The sequence below is a fragment of the Taudactylus pleione genome, unplaced genomic scaffold, assembly GCF_031769625.1.
Source record: "Taudactylus pleione unplaced genomic scaffold, aTauple2 ptg000016l, whole genome shotgun sequence".
Taxonomy (NCBI): domain Eukaryota; kingdom Metazoa; phylum Chordata; class Amphibia; order Anura; family Myobatrachidae; genus Taudactylus; species Taudactylus pleione.
The window spans coordinates 15,798,750-15,810,825 of NW_028284418.1; the positions used below are offsets into that span (position 1 = coordinate 15,798,750).

The window sequence follows — 12,076 nt, forward strand, 5'->3', positions numbered from 1 at the left end:
ACAACCTGCTGTACACTTTAAAATATTTTAGCTCTCATATCTGGAATGTCATTCAAAACTTTACCCAAAGTCAGGAAAAGCTGAGATAAAATGCAAAAGAAGCCAGGTACATTTAACAAGTAATGATTATATTTGACTTCAAATTTCCTTCATTTTGCGCAACTGAAGTATCCAAACAACTTTGAAGTATTATTCAAATGCCTAAAATAGACAGCTGTGAGATTAAAATCCAGAGTGATAGAAAAGTTAGAGAAATCGGAATATAAATCCATCAATTTATACCAATGAGTCACGTTGCCAACATTTCCATCTCTAATTGTATGATAAGACAACTCAGTAATTAAATATTAGTGATGATATTACTTCTAGTTACTTCATGCCAACTTAATTTTGGCTCATCTTGACTGTTAGCAGATAACATTTTTAAAACATTTGGGAAGTCTCTTGTAACAATGATGAACTGTTGAGTAGCTAGAGGAATCTTCCACCAACAAATTTCAGCAGGGTAATATCCTTTCTAATGGAAAAAAAGAATCAGTTTGACATCAATAACTGGCCTACTCTTTGTATAATAAATATGGCAGCTGAGGGATTTGAACCCACGCCTCCGAAGAGACTGGAGCCTTAATCCAGCGCCTTACACCCCTCGGCCATGCTACCACATGTGCTTATCATTAGGATAGCTCACAGATCTAGAACATCAAAATTAAAGGGTTTTTTGTTTTAAAGTATTAATTGAAAAGATGTCAGCAAAGGTTAAAAGAAAGTTCATTATTAAACATAAAATCGATGAGAAATTCATATTTTTTATTGAATTGCATTTTGTTTATTTTCATTGAAATAATAAAAAGAAATTGAGATGCATGAAGTAGTAAAATATTAGTTCTGATAGGGCACATAATTAGTTCATGCAAAAGTAAAATTTGAATATCTTTACTGTTAGCAGATATCATTATTTTAAAGGTTTGAGAAGACTGTTGCAACTATGATGAACTGTTTAGAACTCGGTGACTAATGCAGGATACTATCACCATCCTTTTTCAGTTGGTTAATATCTGATCAATCATGAATTGATGATAAATTGTTTTGAACTACTGCATGTGACAGCTTAAGGTGTGCTTCCACCAACCAAATGTAGCTTCTTTCATACCTTATATACTTTAGGAAACCACTTTGATATAAGTCACTGGATCTTCTCCTTTTCAGTTGGTTAATATCTGATCAATCATCAGTTGATGATAAATTGTTTTAAACTACTGCATGTGACAGCTTAAGGTGTGCTTCCACCAACCAAATTTAGCTTCTTTTATACCTTATCTACTTTAGGAAACCACTTTGGTATATATCACTGGATCTTCTCCTTGGAGAATAAATATGGCAGCAGTGGGATTTGATTCCAGTGGCTTGAATAGCTCTGTCATCCTACAACCTGCTGTACACTTTAAAATATTTTAGCTCTCATATCTGGAATGTCATTCAAAACTTTACCCAAAGTCAGGAAAAGCTGAGATAAAATGCAAAAGAAGCCAGGTACATTTAACAAGTAATGATTATATTTGACTTCAAATTTCCTTCATTTAGCGCAACTGATGTATCCAAACAACTTTGAAGTATTATTCAAATGCCTAAAATAGACAGCTGTGAGATTAAAATCCAAAGTGATAGGAAAGTTAGAGAAATCGGAATATAAATCCATCAATTTATACCAATGAGTCACGTTGCCAACATTTCCATCTCTAATTGTATGATAAGACCACTCAGTAATTAAATATTAGTTATGATATTACTTCTAATTACTTCATGCCAACTTAATTTTGGCTCATCTTGACAGCAGATAACATTTTTAAAACATTTGGGAAGTCTCTTGTAACAATGATGAACTGTTGAGTAGCTAGAGGAATCTTCCACCAACAAATTTCAGCTGGGTAATATCCTTTCTAATGGAAAAAAAGAATCAGTTTGACATCAATAACTGGCTTACTTTTTGTATAATAAATATGGCAGCAGAGGAATTTGAACCCACGCCTCCGAAGAGACTGGAGACTTAATCCAGCGCCTTAGACCGCTCGGCCATGCTACCACATGTGCTTATCATTAGGATAGCTCACAGATCTAGAACATCACAATTAAAGGGTTTTTTGTTTTAAAGTAGTAATTGAAAAGATGTCAGCAAAGGTTAAATGAAAGTTCATTATTAAACATAAAATCGATGAGAAATTCATATTTTTTATTGAATTGCATTTTGTTTATTTTCATTGAAATAACAAAAGAAATTGAGATGCATGAAGTAGTAAAATATTAGTCCTGATAGGGCACATAATTAGTTCATGCAAAAGTAAAATTTGAATATCTTTACTGTTAGCAGATATAATTATTTTAAAGGTTTGAGAAGACTGTTGCAACTATGATGAACTGTTTAGAACTCGGTGACTAATGCAGGATACTATCACCATCCTTTTTCAGTTGGTTAATATCTGATCAATCATGAATTGATGATAAATTGTTTTGAACTACTGCATGTGACAGCTTAAGGTGTGCTTCCACCAACCAAATGTAGCTTCTTTCATACCTTATCTACTTTAGGAAACCACTTTGATATAAGTCACTGGATCTTCTCCTTTTCAGTTGGTTAATATCTGATCAATCATCAGTTGATGATAAATTGTTTTAAACTACTGCATGTGACAGCTTAAGGTGTGCTTCCACCAACCAAATTTAGCTTCTTTTATACCTTATCTACTTTAGGAAACCACTTTGATATATATCACTGGATCTTCTCCTTGGACAATAAATATGGCAGCAGTGGGATTTGATTCCAGCAGCTTGAATAGCTCTGTCATCCTACAACCTGCTGTACACTTTAAAATATTTTAGCTCTCATATCTGGAATGTCATTCAAAACTTTACCCAAAGTCAGGAAAAGCTGAGATAAAATGCAAAAGAAGCCAGGTACATTTAACAAGTAATGATTATATTTGACTTCAAATTTCCTTTATTTAGCGCAACTGATGTATCCAAACAACTTTGAAGTATTATTCAAATGCCTAAAACAGACAGCTGTGAGATTAAAATCCAAAGTGATAGGAAAGTTAGAGAAATCGGAATATAAATCCATCAATTTATACCAATGAGTCACGTTGCCAACATTTCCATCTCTAATTGTATGATAAGACAACTCAGTAATTAAATATTAGTTATGATATTACTTCTAATTACTTCATGCCAACTTAATTTTGGCTCATCTTGACTGTTAGCAGATAACATTTTTAAAACATTTGGGAAGTCTCTTGTAACAATGATGAACTGTTGAGTAGCTAGAGGAATCTTTCACCAACAAATTTCAGCTGGGTAATATCCTATCTAATGGAAAAAAAAAATCACTTTGACATCAATAACTGGCCTACTCTTTGCATAATAAATATGGCAGCAGTGGGATTTGAACCCACGCCTCCGAAGAGACTGGAGCCTTAATCCAGCGCCTAACACCACTCGGCCATGCTACCACATGTGCATATCATTAGGATAGCTCACAGATCTAGAACATCAAAATTAAAGGGATTTTTGTTTTAAAGTATTAATTGAAAAGATGTCAGCAAAGGTTTAAAGAAAGTTCATTATTAAACATACAATCGATGAGATATTCATATTTTTTATTGAATTGCATTTTGTTTATATTCATTGAAATAACAAAAGAAATTGAGATGCATGAAGTAGTAAAATATTAGTTCTGATAGGGCACATAATTACTTCATGCAAAATTAAAATTTGAATATCTTTACTGTTAGCAGATATCATTATTTTAAAGGTTTGAGAAGACTGTTGCAACTATGATGAACTGTTTAGAACTCGGTGACTAATGCAGGATACTATCACCATCCTTTTTCAGTTGGTTAATATCTGATCAATCATGAATTGATGATAAATTGTTTTGAACTACTGCATGTGACAGCTTAAGGTGTGCTTCCACCAACCAAATGTAGCTTCTTTCATACCTTATATACTTTAGGAAACCACTTTGATATAAGTCACTGGATCTTCTCCTTTTCAGTTGGTTAATATCTGATCAATCATCAGTTGATGATAAATTGTTTTAAACTACTGCATGTGACAGCTTAAGGTGTGCTTCCACCAACCAAATTTAGCTTCTTTTATACCTTATCTACTTTAGGAAACCACTTTGGTATATATCAATGGATCTTCTCCTTGGAGAATAAATATGGCAGCAGTGGGATTTGATTCCAGTGGCTTGAATAGCTCTGTCATCCTACAACCTGCTGTACACTTTAAAATATTTTAGCTCTCATATCTGGAATGTCATTCAAAACTTTACCCAAAGTCAGGAAAAGCTGAGATAAAATGCAAAAGAAGCCAGGTACATTTAACAAGTAATGATTATATTTGACTTCAAATTTCCTTCATTTAGCGCAACTGATGTATCCAAACAACTTTGAAGTATTATTCAAATGCCTAAAATAGACAGCTGTGAGATTAAAATCCAAAGTGATAGGAAAGTTAGAGAAATCGGAATATAAATCCATCAATTTATACCAATGAGTCACGTTGCCAACATTTCCATCTCTAATTGTATGATAAGACCACTCAGTAATTAAATATTAGTTATGATATTACTTCTAATTACTTCATGCCAACTTAATTTTGGCTCATCTTGACAGCAGATAACATTTTTAAAACATTTGGGAAGTCTCTTGTAACAATGATGAACTGTTGAGTAGCTAGAGGAATCTTCCACCAACAAATTTCAGCTGGGTAATATCCTTTCTAATGGAAAAAAAGAATCAGTTTGACATCAATAACTGGCTTACTTTTTGTATAATAAATATGGCAGCAGAGGAATTTGAACCCACGCCTCCGAAGAGACTGGAGACTTAATCCAGCGCCTTAGACCGCTCGGCCATGCTACCACATGTGCTTATCATTAGGATAGCTCACAGATCTAGAACATCACAATTAAAGGGTTTTTTGTTTTAAAGTAGTAATTGAAAAGATGTCAGCAAAGGTTAAATGAAAGTTCATTATTAAACATAAAATCGATGAGAAATTCATATTTTTTATTGAATTGCATTTTGTTTATTTTCATTGAAATAACAAAAGAAATTGAGATGCATGAAGTAGTAAAATATTAGTCCTGATAGGGCACATAATTAGTTCATGCAAAAGTAAAATTTGAATATCTTTACTGTTAGCAGATATAATTATTTTAAAGGTTTGAGAAGACTGTTGCAACTATGATGAACTGTTTAGAACTCGGTGACTAATGCAGGATACTATCACCATCCTTTTTCAGTTGGTTAATATCTGATCAATCATGAATTGATGATAAATTGTTTTGAACTACTGCATGTGACAGCTTAAGGTGTGCTTCCACCAACCAAATGTAGCTTCTTTCATACCTTATCTACTTTAGGAAACCACTTTGATATAAGTCACTGGATCTTCTCCTTTTCAGTTGGTTAATATCTGATCAATCATCAGTTGATGATAAATTGTTTTAAACTACTGCATGTGACAGCTTAAGGTGTGCTTCCACCAACCAAATTTAGCTTCTTTTATACCTTATCTACTTTAGGAAACCACTTTGATATATATCACTGGATCTTCTCCTTGGACAATAAATATGGCAGCAGTGGGATTTGATTCCAGCAGCTTGAATAGCTCTGTCATCCTACAACCTGCTGTACACTTTAAAATATTTTAGCTCTCATATCTGGAATGTCATTCAAAACTTTACCCAAAGTCAGGAAAAGCTGAGATAAAATGCAAAAGAAGCCAGGTACATTTAACAAGTAATGATTATATTTGACTTCAAATTTCCTTTATTTAGCGCAACTGATGTATCCAAACAACTTTGAAGTATTATTCAAATGCCTAAAACAGACAGCTGTGAGATTAAAATCCAAAGTGATAGGAAAGTTAGAGAAATCGGAATATAAATCCATCAATTTATACCAATGAGTCACGTTGCCAACATTTCCATCTCTAATTGTATGATAAGACAACTCAGTAATTAAATATTAGTTATGATATTACTTCTAATTACTTCATGCCAACTTAATTTTGGCTCATCTTGACTGTTAGCAGATAACATTTTTAAAACATTTGGGAAGTCTCTTGTAACAATGATGAACTGTTGAGTAGCTAGAGGAATCTTTCACCAACAAATTTCAGCTGGGTAATATCCTATCTAATGGAAAAAAAAAATCACTTTGACATCAATAACTGGCCTACTCTTTGCATAATAAATATGGCAGCAGTGGGATTTGAACCCACGCCTCCGAAGAGACTGGAGCCTTAATCCAGCGCCTAACACCACTCGGCCATGCTACCACATGTGCATATCATTAGGATAGCTCACAGATCTAGAACATCAAAATTAAAGGGATTTTTGTTTTAAAGTATTAATTGAAAAGATGTCAGCAAAGGTTTAAAGAAAGTTCATTATTAAACATACAATCGATGAGATATTCATATTTTTTATTGAATTGCATTTTGTTTATATTCATTGAAATAACAAAAGAAATTGAGATGCATGAAGTAGTAAAATATTAGTTCTGATAGGGCACATAATTACTTCATGCAAAATTAAAATTTGAATATCTTTACTGTTAGCAGATATCATTATTTTAAAGGTTTGAGAAGACTGTTGCAACTATGATGAACTGTTTAGAACTCGGTGACTAATGCAGGATACTATCACCATCCTTTTTCAGTTGGTTAATATCTGATCAATCATGAATTGATGATAAATTGTTTTGAACTACTGCATGTGACAGCTTAAGGTGTGCTTCCACCAACCAAATGTAGCTTCTTTCATACCTTATATACTTTAGGAAACCACTTTGATATAAGTCACTGGATCTTCTCCTTTTCAGTTGGTTAATATCTGATCAATCATCAGTTGATGATAAATTGTTTTAAACTACTGCATGTGACAGCTTAAGGTGTGCTTCCACCAACCAAATTTAGCTTCTTTTATACCTTATCTACTTTAGGAAACCACTTTGGTATATATCAATGGATCTTCTCCTTGGAGAATAAATATGGCAGCAGTGGGATTTGATTCCAGTGGCTTGAATAGCTCTGTCATCCTACAACCTGCTGTACACTTTAAAATATTTTAGCTCTCATATCTGGAATGTCATTCAAAACTTTACCCAAAGTCAGGAAAAGCTGAGATAAAATGCAAAAGAAGCCAGGTACATTTAACAAGTAATGATTATATTTGACTTCAAATTTCCTTCATTTAGCGCAACTGATGTATCCAAACAACTTTGAAGTATTATTCAAATGCCTAAAATAGACAGCTGTGAGATTAAAATCCAAAGTGATAGGAAAGTTAGAGAACTCGGAATATAAATCCATCAATTTATACCAATGAGTCACGTTGCCAACATTTCCATCTCTAATTGTATGATAAGACCACTCAGTAATTAAATATTAGTTATGATATTACTTCTAATTACTTCATGCCAACTTAATTTTGGCTCATCTTGACTGTTAGCAGATAACATTTTTAAAACATTTGGGAAGTCTCTTGTAACAATGATGAACTGTTGAGTAGCTAGAGGAATCTTCCACCAACAAATTTCAGCTGGGTAATATCCTTTCTAATGGAAAAAAAGAATCAGTTTGACATCAATAACTGGCCTACTTTTTGTATAATAAATATGGCAGCAGAGAGATTTGAACCCACGCCTCCGAAGAGACTGGAGCGTTAACCCAGCGCCTTAGATCGCTCGGCCATGCTACCACATGTGCTTATCATTTGGATAGCTCACAGATCTAGAACATCACAATTAAAGGGTTTTTTGTTTTAAAGTAGTAATTGAAAAGATGTCAGCAAAGGTTAAATGAAAGTTCATTATTAAACATAAAATCGATGAGAAATTCATATTTTTTATTGAATTGCATTTTGTTTATTTTCATTGAAATAACAAAATAAATTGAGATGCATGAAGTGGTAAAATATTAGTTCTGATAGGGCACATAATTAATTCATGCAAAATTAAAATTTGAATATCTGTACTGTTAGCAGATATCATTATTTTAAAGGTTTGAGAAGACTGTTGCAACTATGATGAACGGTTTAGAACTCGGTGACTAATGCAGGATACTATCACCATCCTTTTTCAGTTGGTTAATATCTGATCAATCATGAATTGAAGATAAATTGTTTTGAACTACTGCATGTGACAGCTTAAGGTGTGCTTCCACCAACCAAATGTAGCTTCTTTTATACCTTATCTACTTTAGGAAACCACTTTGATATAAGTCACTGGATCTTCTCCTTTTCAGTTGGTTAATATCTGATCAATCATCAGTTGATGATAAATTGTTTTAAACTACTGCATGTGACAGGTTAAGGTGTGCTTCCACCAACCAAATTTAGCTTCTTTTATACCTTATCTACTTTAGGAAACCACTTTGATATATATCACTGGATCTTCTCCTTGGAGAATAAATATGGCAGCAGTGGGATTTGATTCCAACAGCATGAATAGCTCTGTCATCCTACAACCTGCTGTACACTTTAAAATATTTTAGCTCTCATATCTGGAATGTCATTCAAAACTTTACCCAAAGTCAGGAAAAGCTGAGATAAAATGCAAAAGAAGCCAGGTACATTTAACAAGTAATGATTATATTTGACTTCAAATTTCCTTCATTTAGCGCAACTGATGTATCCAAACAACTTTGAAGTATTATTCAAATGCCTAAAATAGACAGCTGTGAGATTAAAATCCAAAGTGATAGGAAAGTTAGAGAACTCGGAATATAAATCCATCAATTTATACCAATGAGTCACGTTGCCAACATTTCCATCTCTAATTGTATGATAAGACCACTCAGTAATTAAATATTAGTTATGATATTACTTCTAATTACTTCATGCCAACTTATTTTGGCTCATCTTGACTGTTAGCAGATAACATTTTTAAAACATTTGGGAAGTCTCTTGTAACAATGATGAACTGTTGAGTAGCTAGAGGAATCTTCCACCAACAAATTTCAGCTGGGTAATATCCTTTCTAATGGAAAAAAAGAATCAGTTTGACATCAATAACTGGCCTACTTTTTGTATAATAAATATGGCAGCAGAGAGATTTGAACCCACGCCTCCGAAGAGACTGGAGCGTTAACCCAGCGCCTTAGATCGCTCGGCCATGCTACCACATGTGCTTATCATTAGGATAGCTCACAGATCTAGAACATCACAATTAAAGGGTTTTTTGTTTTAAAGTAGTAATTGAAAAGATGTCAGCAAAGGTTAAATGAAAGTTCATTATTAAACATAAAATCGATGAGAAATTCATATTTTTTATTGAATTGCATTTTGTTTATTTTCATTGAAATAACAAAAGAAATTGAGATGCATGAAGTGGTAAAATATTAGTTCTGATAGGGCACATAATTAATTCATGCAAAATTAAAATTTGAATATCTTTACTGTTAGCAGATATCATTATTTTAAAGGTTTGAGAAGACTGTTGCAACTATGATGAACGGTTTAGAACTCGGTGACTAATGCAGGATACTATCACCATCCTTTTTCAGTTGGTTAATATCTGATCAATCATGAATTGAAGATAAATTGTTTTGAACTACTGCATGTGACAGCTTAAGGTGTGCTTCCACCAACCAAATGTAGCTTCTTTTATACCTTATCTACTTTAGGAAACCACTTTGATATAAGTCACTGGATCTTCTCCTTTTCAGTTGGTTAATATCTGATCAATCATCAGTTGATGATAAATTGTTTTAAACTACTGCATGTGACAGGTTAAGGTGTGCTTCCACCAACCAAATTTAGCTTCTTTTATACCTTATCTACTTTAGGAAACCACTTTGATATATATCACTGGATCTTCTCCTTGGAGAATAAATATGGCAGCAGTGGGATTTGATTCCAACAGCATGAATAGCTCTGTCATCCTACAACCTGCTGTACACTTTAAAATATTTTAGCTCTCATATCTGGAATGTCATTCAAAACTTTACCCAAAGTCAGGAAAAGCTGAGATAAAATGCAAAAGAAGCCAGGTACATTTAACAAGTAATGATTATATTTGACTTCAAATTTCCTTCATTTAGTGCAACTGAAGTATCCAAACAACTTTGAAGTATTATTCAAATGCCTAAAATAGACAGCTGTGAGATTAAAATCCAGAGTGATAGAAAAGTTAGAGAAATCGGAATATAAATCCATCAATTTATACCAATGAGTCACGTTGCCAACATTTCCATCTCTAATTGTATGATAAGACAACTCAGTAATTAAATATTAGTGATGATATTACTTCTAGTTACTTCATGCCAACTTAATTTTGGCTCATCTTGACAGTTAGCAGATAACATTTTTAAAACATTTGGGAAATCTCTTGTAACAATGATGAACTGTTGAGTAGCTAGAGGAATCTTCCACCAACAAATTTCAGCTGGGTAATATCCTTTCTAATGGAAAAAAAGAATCAGTTTGACATCAATAACTGGCCTACTCTTTGTATAATAAATATGGCAGCAGAGGGATTTGAACCCACGCCTCCGAAGAGACTGGAGCCTTAATCCAGCGCCTTACACCCCTCGGCCATGCTACCACATGTGCTTATCATTAGGATAGCTCACAGATCTAGAACATCAAAATTAAAGGGTTTTTTGTTTTAAAGTATTAATTGAAAAGATGTCAGCAAAGGTTAAAAGAAAGTTCATTATTAAACATAAAATCGATGAGAAATACATATTTTTTATTGAATTGCATTTTGTTTATTTTCATTGAAATAATAAAAAGAAATTGAGATGCATGAAGTAGTAAAATATTAGTTCTGATAGGGCACATAATTAGTTCATGCAAAAGTAAAATTTGAATATCTTTACTGTTAGCAGATATCATTATTTTAAAGGTTTGAGAAGACTGTTGCAACTATGATGAACTGTTTAGAACTCGGTGACTAATGCAGGATACTATCACCATCCTTTTTCAGTTGGTTAATATCTGATCAATCATGAATTGATGATAAATTGTTTTGAACTACTGCATGTGACAGCTTAAGGTGTGCTTCCACCAACCAAATGTAGCTTCTTTTATACCTTATCTACTTTAGGAAACCACTTTGATATAAGTCACTGGATCTTCTCCTTTTCAGTTGGTTAATATCTGATCAATCATCAGTTGATGATAAATTGTTTTAAACTACTGCATGTGACAGGTTAAGGTGTGCTTCCACCAACCAAATTTAGCTTCTTTTATACCTTATCTACTTTAGGAAACCACTTTGATATATATCACTGGATCTTCTCCTTGGAGAATAAATATGGCAGCAGTGGGATTTGATTCCAACAGCTTGAATAGCTCTGTCATCCTACAACCTGCTGTACACTTTAAAATATTTTAGCTCTCATATCTGGAATGTCATTCAAAACTTTACCCAAAGTCAGGAAAAGCTGAGATAAAATGCAAAAGAAGCCAGGTACATTTAACAAGTAATGATTATATTTGACTTCAAATTTCCTTCATTTAGCGCAACTGAAGTATCCAAACAACTTTGAAGTATTATTCAAATGCCTAAAATAGACAGCTGTGAGATTAAAATCCAGAGTGATAGAAAAGTTAGAGAAATCGGAATATAAATCCATCAATTTATACCAATGAGTCACGTTGCCAACATTTCCATCTCTAATTGTATGATAAGACAACTCAGTAATTAAATATTAGTGATGATATTACTTCTAGTTACTTCATGCCAACTTAATTTTGGCTCATCTTGACTGTTAGCAGATAACATTTTTAAAACATTTGGGAAGTCTCTTGTAACAATGATGAACTGTTGAGTAGCTAGAGGAATCTTCCACCAACAAATTTCAGCTGGGTAATATCCTTTCTAATGGAAAAAAAGAATCAGTTTGACATCAATAACTGGCCTACTCTTTGTATAATAAATATGGCAGCAGAGGGATTTGAACCCACGCCTCCGAAGAGACTGGAGCCTTATTCCAGCGCCTTACACCCCTCGGCCATGCTACCACATGTGCTTATCATTAGGATAGCTCACAGATCTAGAAC

The 12,076-nt window shown here is 33.4% G+C and overlaps 3 non-coding genes across 3 annotated transcripts; all 3 read right to left on the reverse strand.

Moving 5' to 3' along the window:
• Window positions 1–3,421: 3,421 nt before the first annotated feature.
• TRNAL-AAG (transfer RNA leucine (anticodon AAG)) lies at window positions 3,422–3,503 on the reverse strand. The gene has a single exon. It is a non-coding gene; the product is annotated as a tRNA-Leu (tRNA).
• Window positions 3,504–6,263: 2,760 nt separating this feature from the next.
• TRNAL-AAG (transfer RNA leucine (anticodon AAG)) lies at window positions 6,264–6,345 on the reverse strand. The gene has a single exon. It is a non-coding gene; the product is annotated as a tRNA-Leu (tRNA).
• Window positions 6,346–10,531: 4,186 nt separating this feature from the next.
• TRNAL-AAG (transfer RNA leucine (anticodon AAG)) lies at window positions 10,532–10,613 on the reverse strand. The gene has a single exon. It is a non-coding gene; the product is annotated as a tRNA-Leu (tRNA).
• Between the last annotated feature and the right edge of the window lie 1,463 nt (window positions 10,614–12,076).